Raw genomic sequence first — 14,032 nt, 5'->3', positions numbered from 1 at the left:
CTACTCGGTCTGACTAAGCGCCTCCAGGAGAGAGGCCCAAGCAAGACGTGCCCCGAGGAGCGTCTTGCCACATGTCAACAATGGGTCTGACTGAGGTTCTCCAGGAGAGAAGCCCAAGCAAGACGCGCCCAGAGGAGCGTCTTGCCACATGTCAACACTGGGTCTGACTGAGCGCCTCCAGGAGAGAGGCCCAAGCAATACACGCCCCGAGGAGCGTCTTGACACATGTCAACACTGGGTCGGACTGAGGGTCTCCATGAGAGAAGCCCAAGCAAGACGCGCCCCGAGGAGAGTCTTGCCACATGTTAACACTCGGTCTGACAGTGGGCATTCAGGAGAGAGGCCCAAGCAATACTCGCCCCGAGGAGCGTCTTGCCAAATGTCACCACTGGGTCTGAATGAGCACCTCCAGGAGAGAGGCCCAAGCAAGACGCGCCCCGAGGAGCGTCTTTCCACGTGTCACCACTGGGTCTGACTGAGCGCCTCCAGGAGAGAGGCCCAAGCAAGATGCGCCCCGAGGAGCGTCTTGCCACATGTCAACACTGGGTCTGACTGAGCGCCTCAAGGAGAGAGGCCCAAGCAAGACGCGCCCCGAGGAGCGTCTTGCCACATGTCAACAATGGGTCTGACTGAGGGCCTCCAGGAGAGAGGCCCAAGCAAGATGCACCCGGAGGAGCGTCTTGCCACATGTCACCTCTGGTTCTGACTGAGCGCCTCCAGGAGAGAGGCCCAAGCAAGACGTGCCCCGAGGAGCGTCTTGTCACATGTCAACACTGGGTCTGTCTGAGCGCCTCCAGGAGAGAAGCCCAAGCAAGACGCGCCCCGAGGAGCGTCTTGCCACATGTCAACAATGGGTCTGACTGAGGGCCTCCAGGAGAGAAGCCCAAGCAAGACTGCGCCCCGAGGAGCGTCCTGACACATGTCAACACTATGTCTGACAGAGGGCCTCCAGGAGAGAGGCCCAAGCAAGACACGCCCCGCGGAGTGTCTTGCCACATGTCACCACTGGGTCTGACTGAGCGCCTCCAGGAGAGAGGCCCAAGCAAGCCGTGCCCCGGGGAGCGTCAGGCCACATGTCACCACTCAGTCTGACTGAGCGCCTCCAGGAGAGAGGTCCAAGCAAGATACCCCCCGAGGAGCGTCTTGCCACATGTCAGCACTGGGTCTGACTGAGCGCCTCCAGGAGAGAGGCCCCAGCAAGACGCGCCCCGAGGAGCGTCTTGCCTTATGTCAGCACTCGGTCTGACTGAGCGCCTCCAGGAGAGAGGCCCCAGCAAGACGCGCCCCGAGGAGCGTCTTGCCACATGTCAACAATGGGTCTGACTGAGGGCCTCCAGGAGAGAGGCCCAAGCAAGATGCGCCCGGAGGAGCGTCTTGCCACATGTCAACACTGGGTCTGACAGAGGGCCTCCAGGAGAGAGGCCCAAGCAAGACGCGCCCCGAGGAGCATCTTGCCACATGTCACCTCTGGTTCTGACTGAGCGCCTCCAGGAGAGAGTCTCAAGAGAGACGCGCCCCGAGGAGCGTCTTGTCACATGTCAACACTGGGTCTTTCTGAGCGCCTCCAGGAGAGAAGCCCAAGCAAGACGCGCCCCGAGGAGCGTCTTGCCACATGTCACCACTGGGTCTGACTGAGCGCCTCCAGGAGAGAGGCCCAAGCAAGACGCGCCCCGAGGAGCGTCAGGCCTCATGTCAACACTGGGTCTGACAGAGGGCCTCCAGGAGAGAGGCCCAAGCAAGACGCGCCCCGAGGAGTGTCTTGCCACATGTCACCACTTGGTCTGACTGAGCGCCTCCAGGAGAGAGGCCCAAGCAACACGCGCCCTGAGGAGCGTCTTGCCACGTGTCAACACTGGGTCTGATTGAGGGCCTTCTGGAGAGAGGCCCAAGCAAGACGCGCCCCGAGGAGCGTCTTGCCACATGTCAACAATGGGTCTTACTGAGGGCCTCCAGGAGAGAAGCCCAAGCAAGACGCGCCCCGAGGAGCTTCTTTCCACATGTCAGCACTCGGTCTGTCTGAGCGCCTCCAGGAGAGAGGCCAAAGCAAGACGCGCCCCGAGGAGCGTCTTGACACATGTCAACACTGGGTCTGACAGAGGGCCTCCACGAGAGAGGCCCAAGCAAGACGCGCCCCGAGGAGTGTCTTGCCACATGTCAACACTGGGTCTGACAGAGGGCCTCCATGAGAGAGGCCCAAGCAAGACGCGCCCCAAGGAGTGTCTTGCCACATGTCACCACTTGGTCTGACTGAGCGCCTCCAGGAGAGAGGCCCAAGCAACACGCGCCCCGAGGAGCGTCAGGCCACATGTCACTACTCAGTCTGACTGAGCGCCTCCAGGAGAGAGGCCCAAGTAAGACGCGCCCCGAGGAGCGTCTTGCCACGTGTCCACACTGGGTCTGATTGAGGGCCTTCTGGAGAGAGGCCCAAGCAAGACGCGCCCCGAGGAGCGTCTTGCCACATGTCAACAATGGTTCTTACTGAGGGCCTCCAGGAGAGAAGCCCTAGCAAGACGCGCCCCGAGGAGCTTCTTGCCACATGTCAGCACTGGGTCTGACTGAGCGCCTCCAGGAGAGAGGCCCAAGCAAGACGCGCCCCGACCAGCGTCTTGCCACATGTCAACACTGGGTCTTACTGAGGGCCTCCAGGAGAGAAGCCCAAGCAAGACGCGCCCCGAGGAGCTTCTTGCCACATGTCAACAATGGGTCTTACTGAGGGCCTCCAGGAGAGAAGCCCAAGCAAGACGCGCCCCGAGGAGCTTCTTGCCACATGTCAACAATGGGTCTTACTGAGGGCCTCCAGGAGAGAAGCCCAAGCAAGACGTGCCCCGAGGAGCGTCAGGCCACATGTCACTACTCAGTCTGACTGAGCGCCTCCAGGAGAGAGGCCCAAGTAAGACGCGCCCCGAGGAGCGTCTTGCCACGTGTCAACACTGGGTCTGATTGAGGGCCTTCTGGAGAGAGGCCCAAGCAAGACGCGCCCCGAGGAGCGTCTTGCCACATGTCAACAATGGTTCTTACTGAGGGCCTCCAGGAGAGAAGCCCTAGCAAGACGCGCCCCGAGAAGCTTCTTGCCACATGTCAGCACTCGGTCTGACAGAGGGCCTCCATGAGAGAGGCCCAAGCAAGACGCGCCCAGAGGAGTGTCTTGCCAAATGTCAACACTGGGTCTGACTGAGCGCCTCAGGGAGAGAGGTCCAAGCAAGACGCAACCCGAGGAGCGTCTTGCCACAAGTCAACAATGGGTCTTACTGAGGGCCTCCAGGAGAGAAGCCCAAGCAAGACGCGCCCCGAGGAGCTTCTTGCCACATGTCAGCACTGGGTCTGACTGAGCGCCTCCAGGAGAGAGGCCCAAGCAAGACGCACCCGAGGAGCGTCTTGCCACATGTCAACACTGGGTCTTACTGAGGGCCTCCAGGAGAGAAGCCCAAGCAAGACGCGCCCCGAGGAGCTTCTTGCCACATGTCAACAATGGGTCTTACTGAGGGCCTCCAGGAGAGAAGCCCAAGCAAGACGCGTCCCGAGGAGCTTCTTGCCACATGTCAGCACTGGGTCTGACTTAGCGCCTCCAGGAGAGAGGCCCAAGCAAGATGCGCCCCGAGGAGCGTCTTGCCACGTGTCACCACTGGGTCTGACTGAGCTCCTCCAGGAGAGAGGCCCAAGCAAGACGCGCCCCGAGGAGCGTCTTGCCACGTGTCACCACTGGGTCTGATTGAGCACCTCCAGGAGAGAGGCCCCAGCAAGACGCGCCCCGAGGAGCGTCTTGCCACATGTCACTACTCGGTCTAACTGAGCGCCTCCAGGAGAGAGGTCCAAGCAAGATGCGCCCCGAGGAGCGTCTTGCCACATGTCACTATTCGGTCTGACTGAGCGCCTCCAGGAGGGAGGTCCAAGCAAGACGCGCCCCGAGGAGCGTCTTGCCACATGTCACTACTCGGTCTGACTAAGCGCCTCCAGGAGAGAGGCCCAAGCAAGACGTGCCCCGAGGAGCGTCTTGCCACATGTCAACAATGGGTCTGACTGAGGTTCTCCAGGAGAGAAGCCCAAGCAAGACGCGCCCAGAGGAGCGTCTTGCCACATGTCAACACTGGGTCTGACTGAGCGCCTCCAGGAGAGAGGCCCAAGCAATACACGCCCCGAGGAGCGTCTTGACACATGTCAACACTGGGTCGGACTGAGGGCCTCCATGAGAGAAGCCCAAGCAAGACGCGCCCCGAGGAGAGTCTTGCCACATGTTAACACTCGGTCTGACAGTGGGCATTCAGGAGAGAGGCCCAAGCAATACTCGCCCCGAGGAGCGTCTTGCCACATGTCACCACTGGGTCTGAATGAGCACCTCCAGGAGAGAGGCCCAAGCAAGACGCGCCCCGAGGAGCGTCTTTCCACGTGTCACCACTGGGTCTGACTGAGCGCCTCCAGGAGAGAGGCCCAAGCAAGATGCGCCCCGAGGAGCCTCTTGCCACATGTCAACACTGGGTCTGACTGAGCGCCTCAAGGAGAGAGGCCCAAGCAAGACGCGCCCCGAGGAGCGTCTTGCCACATGTCACCTCTGGTTCTGACTGAGCGCCTCCAGGAGAGAGGCCCAAGCAAGACGTGCCCCGAGGAGCGTCTTGTCACATGTCAACACTGGGTCTGTCTGAGCGCCTCCAGGAGAGAAGCCCAAGCACGACGCGCCCCGAGGAGCGTCTTGCCACATGTCAACAATGGGTCTGACTGAGGGCCTCCAGGAGAGAAGCACAAGCAAGACTGCGCCCCGAGGAGCGTCCTGACACATGTCAACACTGTGTCTGACAGAGGGCCTGCAGGAGAGAGGCCCAAGCAAGAAACGCCCCGCGGAGTGTCTTGCCACATGTCACCACTGGGTCTGACTGAGCGCCTCCAGGAGAGAGGCCCAAGCAAGACGCGCCCCGAGGAGCGTCAGGCCTCATGTCACTACTCAGTCTGACTGAGCGCCTCCAGGAGAGAGGCCCAAGCAAGACGCACCCGAGGAGCGTCTTGCCACATGTCAACACTGGGTCTTACTGAGGGCCTCCAGGAGAGAAGCCCAAGCAAGACGCGCCCCGAGGAGCGTCTTGCCACATGTGAGCACTGGGTCTGACTGAACGCCTCCAGGAGAGAGGCCACAGCAAGTTGCGCCCCGAGGAGCGTCTTGCCTTATGTCAGCACTCGGTCTGACTGAGCGCCTCCAGGAGAGAGGCCCAAGCAAGACGCGCCCCGAGGAGCGTCTTGCCACATGTCAACAATGGGTCTGACTGAGGGCCTCCAGCAGAGAGGCCCAAGCAAGATGCGCCCGGAGGAGCGTCTTGCCACATGTCAACACTGGGTCTGACAGAGGGCCTCCAGGAGAGAGGCCCAAGCAACACGCGGCCCGAGGAGCGTCTTGCCACATGTCAGCACTCGGTCTGACTGAGCGCCTCCAGGAGAGAGGCCCAAGCAAGACGTGCCCCGAGGAGCGTCTTGCCACATGTCAACAATGGGTCTGACTGAGGGCCTCCAGGAGAGAAGCCCAAGCAAGACTGCGCCCCGAGGAGCGTCTTGACACATGTCAACACTGGGTCTGACAGAGCGCCTCCAGGAGAGAGGCCCAAGCAAGACGCGCCCCGAGGAGTGCCTTGCCACATGTCACCACTGGGTCTGACTGAGCGCCTCCAGGAGAGAGGCCCAAGCAAGCCGTGCCCCGGGGAGCGTCAGGCCACATGTCACCACTCAGTCTGACTGAGCGCCTCCAGGAGAGAGGTCCAAGCAAGATACCCCCCGAGGAGCGTCTTGCCACATGTCAGCACTGGGTCTGACTGAGCGCCTCCAGGAGAGAGGCCCCAGCAAGACGCGCCCCGAGGAGCGTCTTGCCTTATGTCAGCACTCGGTCTGACTGAGCGCCTCCAGGAGAGAGGCCCCAGCAAGACGCGCCCCGAGGAGCGTCTTGCCACATGTCAACAATGGGTCTGACTGAGGGCCTCCAGGAGAGAGGCCCAAGCAAGATGCGCCCGGAGGAGCGTCTTGCCACATGTCAACACTGGGTCTGACAGAGGGCCTCCAGGAGAGAGGCCCAAGCAAGACGCGCCCCGAGGAGCATCTTGCAACATGTCACCTCTGGTTCTGACTGAGCGCCTCCAGGAGAGAGTCCCAAGAGAGACGCGCCCCGAGGAGCGTCTTGTCACATGTCAACACTGGGTCTTTCTGAGCGCCTCCAGGAGAGAAGCCCAAGCAAGACGCGCCCCGAGGAGCGTCTTGCCACATGTCAACAATGGGTCTGACTGAGGGCCTCCAGGAGAGAAGCCCAAGCAACACGCGGCCCGAGGAGCGTCTTGCCACATGTCAGCACTCGGTCTGACTGAGCGCCTCCAGGAGAGAGGCCCAAGCAAGACGCACCCCGAGGAGCGTCTTGCCACATGTCAACAATGGGTCTGACTGAGGGCCTCCAGGAGAGAAGCCCAAGCAAGACGCGCCCCGAGGAGCATCTTGACACATGTCAACACTGGGTCTGACAGAGGGCCTCCAGGAGAGAGGCCCAAGCAAGACGCGCCCCGAGGAGTGTCTTGCCACATGTCACCACTTGGTCTGACTGAGCGCCTCCAGGAGAGAGGCCCAAGCAACACGCGCCCTGAGGAGCGTCTTGCCACGTGTCAACACTGGGTCTGATTGAGGGCCTTCTGGAGAGAGGCCCAAGCAAGACGCGCCCCGAGGAGCGTCTTGCCACATGTCAACAATGGGTCTTACTGAGGGCCTCCAGGAGAGAAGCCCAAGCAAGACGCGCCCCGAGGAGCTTCTTTCCACATGTCAGCACTCGGTCTGTCTGAGCGCCTCCAGGAGAGAGGCCAAAGCAAGACGCGCCCCGAGGAGCGTCTTGACACATGTCAACACTGGGTCTGACAGAGGGCCTCCATGAGAGAGGCCCAAGCAAGACGCGCCCCGAGGAGTGTCTTGCCACATGTCAACACTGGGTCTGACAGAGGGCCTCCATGAGAGAGGCCCAAGCAAGACGCGCCCCAAGGAGTGTCTTGCCACATGTCACCACTTGGTCTGACTGAGCGCCTCCAGGAGAGAGGCCCAAGAAACACGCGCCCCGAGGAGCGTCAGGCCACATGTCACTACTCAGTCTGACTGAGCGCCTCCAGGAGAGAGGCCCAAGTAAGACGCGCCCCGAGGAGCGTCTTGCCACGTGTCCACACTGGGTCTGATTGAGGGCCTTCTGGAGAGAGGCCCAAGCAAGACGCGCCCCGAGGAGCGTCTTGCCACATGTCAACAATGGTTCTTACTGAGGGCCTCCAGGAGAGAAGCCCTAGCAAGACGCGCCCCGAGGAGCTTCTTGCCACATGTCAGCACTGGGTCTGACTGAGCGCCTCCAGGAGAGAGGCCCAAGCAAGACGCGCCCCGAGGAGCGTCTTGCCACATGTCAACACTGGGTCTTACTGAGAACCTCCAGGAGAGAAGCCCAAGCAAGACGCGCCCCGAGGAGCTTCTTGCCACATGTCAACAATGGGTCTTACTGAGGGCCTCCAGGAGAGAAGCCCAAGCAAGACGCGCCCCGAGGAGCTTCTTGCCACATGTCAACAATGGGTCTTACTGAGGGCCTCCAGGAGAGAAGCCCAAGCAAGACGCGCCCCGAGGAGCGTCTTGCCACATGTCACTACTCGGTCTGACTGAGCGCCTCCAGGAGAGAGGTCCAAGCAACACGCGCCCCGAGGAGTGTCTTGGCACATGCCAACACTGGGTCTGACTGAGTGCCTCCATGAGAGAAGCCCCTGCAAGACGCGCCCCGAGGAGCGTCTTGCCACATGTCACTACTCGGTCTGACTGAGCGCCTCCAGGAGAGAGGCCCAAGCAAGACGTGCCCCGAGGAGCGTCTTGCCACATGTCAACAATGGGTCTGACTGAGGGCCTCCAGGAGAGAAGCCCAAGCAAGAAGCGCCCCGAATGCGTCTTGCCACATGTCAACACTGGGTCTGACTGAGCGCCTCCAGGAGAGAGGCCAAAGCAAGACGCGCCCCGAGGAGCGTCTTGACACATGTCAACACTGGGTCTGACAGAGGGCCTCCATGAGAGAGGCCCAAGCAAGACGCACCCCGAGGAGTGTCTTTCCACATGTCAACACTGTGTCTGACTGAGCGCCTCCAGGAGAGTGGCCCAAGCAAGACGCGCCCCGAGGAGCGTCTTGCCACGTGTCAACACTGGGTCTGACTTTGCGCCTCCAGGAGAGAGGCCCAAGCAAGATGCGCCTCGAGGAGCGTCTTGCCACGTGTCACCACTGGGTCTGACTGAGCTCCTCCAGGAGAGAGGCCCAAGCAAGACGCGCCCCGAGGAGCGTCTTGCCACGTGTCAACACTGGGTCTGACTTTGCACCTCCAGGAGAGAGGTCCAAGCAAGATACCCCCCGAGGAGCGTCTTGCCACATGTCAGCACTGGGTTTGACTGAGCGCCTCCAGGAGAGAGGCCCCAGCAAGACGCGCCCCGAGGAGCGTCTTGCCTTATGTCAGCACTCGGTCTGACTGAGCGCCTCCAGGAGAGAGGCCCCAGCAAGACGCGCCCCGAGGAGCGTCTTGCCACATGTCAACAATGGGTCTGACTGAGGGCCTCCAGGAGAGAGGCCCAAGCAAGATGCGCCCGGAGGAGCGTCTTGCCACATGTCAACACTGGGTCTGACAGAGGGCCTCCAGGAGAGAGGCCCAAGCAAGACGCGCCCCGAGGAGCGTCTTGCCACATGTCACCTCTGGTTCTGACTGAGCGCCTCCAGGAGAGAGTCCCAAGAGAGACGCGCCCCGAGGAGCGTCTTGTCACATGTCAACACTGGGTCTTTCTGAGCGCCTCCAGGAGAGAAGCCCAAGCAAGACGCGCCCCGAGGAGCGTCTTGCCACATGTCAACAATGGGTCTGACTGAGGGCCTCCAGGAGAGAAGCCCAAGCAACACGCGGCCCGAGGAGCGTCTTGCCACATGTCAGCACTCGGTCTGACTGAGCGCCTCCAGGAGAGAGGCCCAAGCAAGACGCACCCCGAGGAGCGTCTTGCCACATGTCAACAATGGGTCTGACTGAGGGCCTCCAGGAGAGAAGCCCAAGCAAGACGCACCCTGAGGAGCGTCTTGCCACGTGTCAACACTGGGTCTGATTGAGGGCCTTCTGGAGAGAGGCCCAAGCAAGACGCGCCCCGAGGAGCGTCTTGCCACATGTCAACAATGGGTCTTACTGAGGGCCTCCAGGAGAGAAGCCCAAGCAAGACGCGCCCCGAGGAGCTTCTTTCCACATGTCAGCGCTCGGTCTGTCTGAGCGCCTCCAGGAGAGAGGCCAAAGCAAGACGCGCCCCGAGGAGCGTCTTGACACATGTAAACACTGGGTCTGACAGAGGGCCTCCATGAGAGAGGCCCAAGCAAGACGCGCCCCGAGGAGTGTCTTGCCACATGTCAACACTGGGTCTGACAGAGGGCCTCCATGAGAGAGGCCCAAGCAAGACGCGCCCCAAGGAGTGTCTTGCCACATGTCACCACTTGGTCTGACTGAGCGCCTCCAGGAGAGAGGCCCAAGCAACACGCGCCCCGAGGAGCGTCAGGCCACATGTCACTACTCAGTCTGACTGAGCGCCTCCAGGAGAGAGGCCCAAGTAAGACGCGCCCCGAGGAGCGTCTTGCCACGTGTCAACACTGGGTCTGATTGAGGGCCTTCTGGAGAGAGGCCCAAGCAAGACGCGCCCCGAGGAGCGTCTTGCCACATGTCAACAATGGTTCTTACTGAGGGCCTCCAGGAGAGAAGCCCTAGCAAGACGCGCCCCGAGAAGCTTCTTGCCACATGTCAGCACTCGGTCTGACAGAGGGCCTCCATGAGAGAGGCCCAAGCAAGACGCGCCCCGAGGAGTGTCTTGCCAAATGTCAACATTGGGTCTGACTGAGCGCCTCAGGGAGAGAGGTCCAAGCAAGACGCGCCCCGAGGAGCGTCTTGCCACATGTCAACACTGGGTCTTACTGAGGGCCTCCAGGAGAGAAGCCCAAGCAAGACGCGCCCCGAGGAGCTTCTTGCCACATGTCAACAATGGGTCTTACTGAGGGCCTCCAGGAGAGAAGCCCAAGCAAGACGCGCCCCGAGGAGCTTCTTGCCACATGTCAACAATGGGTCTTACTGAGGGCCTCCAGGAGAGAAGCCCAAGCAAGACGCGCCCCGAGGAGCGTCTTGCCACATGTCACTACTCGGTCTGACTGAGCGCCTCCAGGAGAGAGGTCCAAGCAACACGCGCCCCGAGGAGCGTCTTGGCACATGTCAACACTGGCTCTGACTGAGTGCCTCCATGAGAGAAGCCCCTGCAAGACGCGCCCCGAGGAGCGTCTTGCCACATGTCACTACTCGGTCTGACTGAGCGCCTCCAGGAGAGAGGCGCAAGCAAGACGTGCCCCGAGGAGCGTCTTGCCACATGTCAACAATGGGTCTGACTGAGGGCCTCCAGGAGAGAAGCCCAAGCAAGAAGCGCCCCGAGGGGCGTCTTGCCACATGTCAACACTGGGTCTGACTGAGCGCCTCCAGGAGAGAGGCCAAAGCAAGACGCGCCCCGAGGAGCGTCTTGACACATGTCAACACTGGGTCTGACTGAGGGCCTCCATGAGAGAGGCCCAAGCAAGACGCACCCCGAGGAGTGTCTTTCCACATGTCAACACTGTGTCTGACTGAGCGCCTCCAGGAGAGTGGCCCAAGCAAGACGCGCCCTGAGGAGCGTCTTGCCACGTGTCAACACTGGGTCTGACTTTGCGCCTCCAGGAGAGAGGCCCAAGCAAGATGCGCCTCGAGGAGCGTCTTGCCACGTGTCACCACTGGGTCTGACTGAGCTCCTCCAGGAGAGAGGCCCAAGCAAGACACGCCCCGAGGAGCGTCTTGACACATGTCAACACTGGGTCTGACTGAGGGCCTCCATGAGAGAAGCCCAAGCAAGACAGGCCCCGAGGAGAGTCTTGCCACATGTCAACACTGGGTCTGACAGAGGGCATCCAGGAGAGAGGCCCAAGCAATACGCGCCCCGAGGAGCGTCTTGCCAAATGTCAACAATGGGTCTGACTGAGGGCCTCCAGGAGAGAAGCCCAAGCATGACGCACCCCGAGGAGCTTCTTGCTACATGTCAGCACTCGGTCTGACTGAGCGCCTCCAGGAGAGAGGCCAAAGCAAGACGCGCCCCGAGGAGCGTCTTGACACATGACAACACTGGGTCTGACAGAGGGCCTCCATGAGAGAGGCCCAAGTAAGACGCGCCCCGAGGAGTGTCTTTCCACATGTCAACACTGTGTCTGACTGAGCGCCTCCAGGAGAGAAGCCCAAGCAAGACGCGTCCCGAGGAGCTTCTTGCCACATGTCAGCACTGGGTCTGACTTAGCGCCTCCAGGAGAGAGGCCCAAGCAAGATGCGCCCCGAGGAGCGTCTTGCCACGTGTCACCACTGGGTCTGACTGAGCTCCTCCAGGAGAGAGGCCCAAGCAAGACGCGCCCCGAGGAGAGTCTTGCCACATGTTAACACTCGGTCTGACAGTGGGCATTCAGGAGAGAGGCCCAAGCAATACTCGCCCCGAGGAGCGTCTTGCCACATGTCACCACTGGGTCTGAATGAGCACCTCCAGGAGAGAGGCCCAAGCAAGATGCACCCGGAGGAGCGTCTTGCCACATGTCACCTCTGGTTCTGACTGAGCGCCTCCAGGAGAGAGGGCCAAGCAAGACGCGCCCCGAGGAGTGTCTTGCCACACGTCACCACTTGGTCTGACTGAGCGCCTCCAGGAGAGAGGCCCAAGCAACACGCGCCCCGAGGAGCGTCAGGCCACATGTCACTACTCAGTCTGACTGAGCGCCTCCAGGAGAGAGGCCCAAGTAAGACGCGCCCCGAGGAGCGTCTTGCCACGTGTCAACACTGGGTCTGATTGAGGGCCTTCTGGTGAGAGGCCCAAGCAAGACGCGCCCCGAGGAGCGTCTTGCCACATGTCAACACTGGGTCTGACTGAGCGCCTCCAGGAGAGAGGCCAAAGCAAGACGCGCCCCGAGGAGCGTCTTGACACATGTCAACACTGGGTCTGACAGAGGGCCTCCATGAGAGAGGCCCAAGCAAGACCCGCCCTGAGGAGCGTCTTGCCACATGTCACTACTCGTTCTGACTGAGCGCCTCCAGGAGGGAGGTCCAAGCAAGACACGCCCCGAGGAGCGTCTTGCCACATGTCACTACTCGGTCTGACTGAGCGCCTCCAGGAGAGAGGCCCAAGCAAGACGTGCCCCGAGGAGCGTCTTGCCACATGTCAACAATGGATCTGACTGAGGGCCTCCAGGAGAGAAGCCCAAGCAAGACGCGCCCCGAGGAGCGTCTTGCCAGATGTCAACACTGGGTCTGTCTGAGGGCCCCCAGGAGAGAGGCCCAAATAAGACGCGCCCCGAGGAGCGTCTTGCCACATGTCAACACTGGGTCTGACTGAGGGCCTCCAGGAGAGAAGCCCAAGCAAGATGCGCCCCGAAGAGCGTCTTGCCACATGTCAGCACTCGGTCTGACTGAGCACCTCCAGGAGAGAGGCCCAAGCAATACGCGCCCCGAGGAGCGTCTTGACACATGTCTCCTCTGGGTCTGACTGAGCGCCTCCAGTAGAGAGGCCCAAGCAAGACGTGCCCCGAGGAGCATCTTGCCACATGTCACCTCTGGGTCTGACTGAGCGCCTCCAGGAGAGAGGCTCAAGCAAGAAACGCCCGAGGAGCGTCTTGACACATGTCAACACTGGGTCTGACTGAGCGCCTCCAGGAGAGAGGCCCCATTAAGACGCGCCCCGAGGAGCGTCTTGCCACATGTCAACAATGTGTCTGACTGAGGGCCTCCAGGAGAGAAGCCCAAGCAAGACGCGCCCCGAGGAGCGTCTTGCCACATGTCACTACTGGGTCTGACTGAGCGCCTCCAGGAGAGAGGTCCAAGCAACACGCGCCCCGAGGAGCGTCTTGCCACATGTCAACACTGGGTCTGACTGAGTGCCTCCATGAGTGAAGCCCCAGCAAGACGCGCCCCGAGGAGCGTCTTGCCTTATGTCACTACTCGGTCTGACTGAGCGCCTCCAGGAGAGAGGCCCAAGCAAGACGTGTCCCGAGGAGCGTCTTGCCACATGTCAACAATGGGTCTGACTGAGGGCCTCCAGGAGAGAAGCCCAAGCAAGAAGCGCCCCGAGGAGCGTCTTGCCACATGTCAACACTGGGTCTGACTGAGCGCCTCCAGGAGAGAGGCCCAAGCAAGACACGCCCCGAGGAGCGTCTTGACACATGTCAACACTGGGTCTGACTGAGGGCCTCCATGAGAGAAGCCCAAGCAAGACGCGCCCCGAGGAGAGTCTTGCCACATGTCAACACTGGGTCTGACAGAGGGCATCCAGAAGAGAGGCCCAAGCAATACGTGCCCCGAGGAGCGTCTTGCCACATGTCAACAATGGGTCTGACTGAGGGCCTCCAGGAGAGAAGCCAAAGCAAGACGCGCCCCGAGGAGCGTCTTGCCACATGTCACTACTCGGTCTAACTGAGCGCCTCCAGGAGAGAGGTCCAAGCAAGACGCGCCCCGAGGAGCGTCTTGCCACATGTCACTACTCGGTCTGACTGAGCGCCTCCAGGAGAGAGGCCCAAGCAAGACGCGCCCTGAGGAGCGTCTTGCCACATGTCAACACAGGTTCTGACTGAGGGCCTCCAGGAGAGAGGCCTAAATAAGACGCGCCCCGAGGAGCGTCTTGCCACATGTCAACAATGGGTCTGACTGAGGGCCTCCAGGAGAGAGGCCTAAATAAGAAGCGCCCCGAGGAGCGTCTTGCCACATGTCAGCACTCGGTCTGACTGAGCGCCTCCAGGAGAGAGGCCTAAGCAAGACGCGCCCCGAGGAGCGTCTTGCCACATGTCAACACTGGGTCTGACTGAGCGCCTCCAGGAGAGAGGCCCAAGCAAGACGCGCCCCGAGGAGAGTCTTGCCACATGTCAGCACTCGGTCTGACTGAGCGCCTCCAGGGGAGAGGCCCAAGCAAGACGCGCCCCGAGGAGCGTCTTGACACATTTCTCCTCTGGGTCTGACTGAGC

Source organism: Nothobranchius furzeri, chromosome 7 (genome assembly GCF_043380555.1).
Source record: "Nothobranchius furzeri strain GRZ-AD chromosome 7, NfurGRZ-RIMD1, whole genome shotgun sequence".
Classification (NCBI taxonomy): domain Eukaryota; kingdom Metazoa; phylum Chordata; class Actinopteri; order Cyprinodontiformes; family Nothobranchiidae; genus Nothobranchius; species Nothobranchius furzeri.
The sequence above is the reverse complement of the archived record's forward strand: the minus strand, read 5'-3'. Positions refer to the sequence as shown.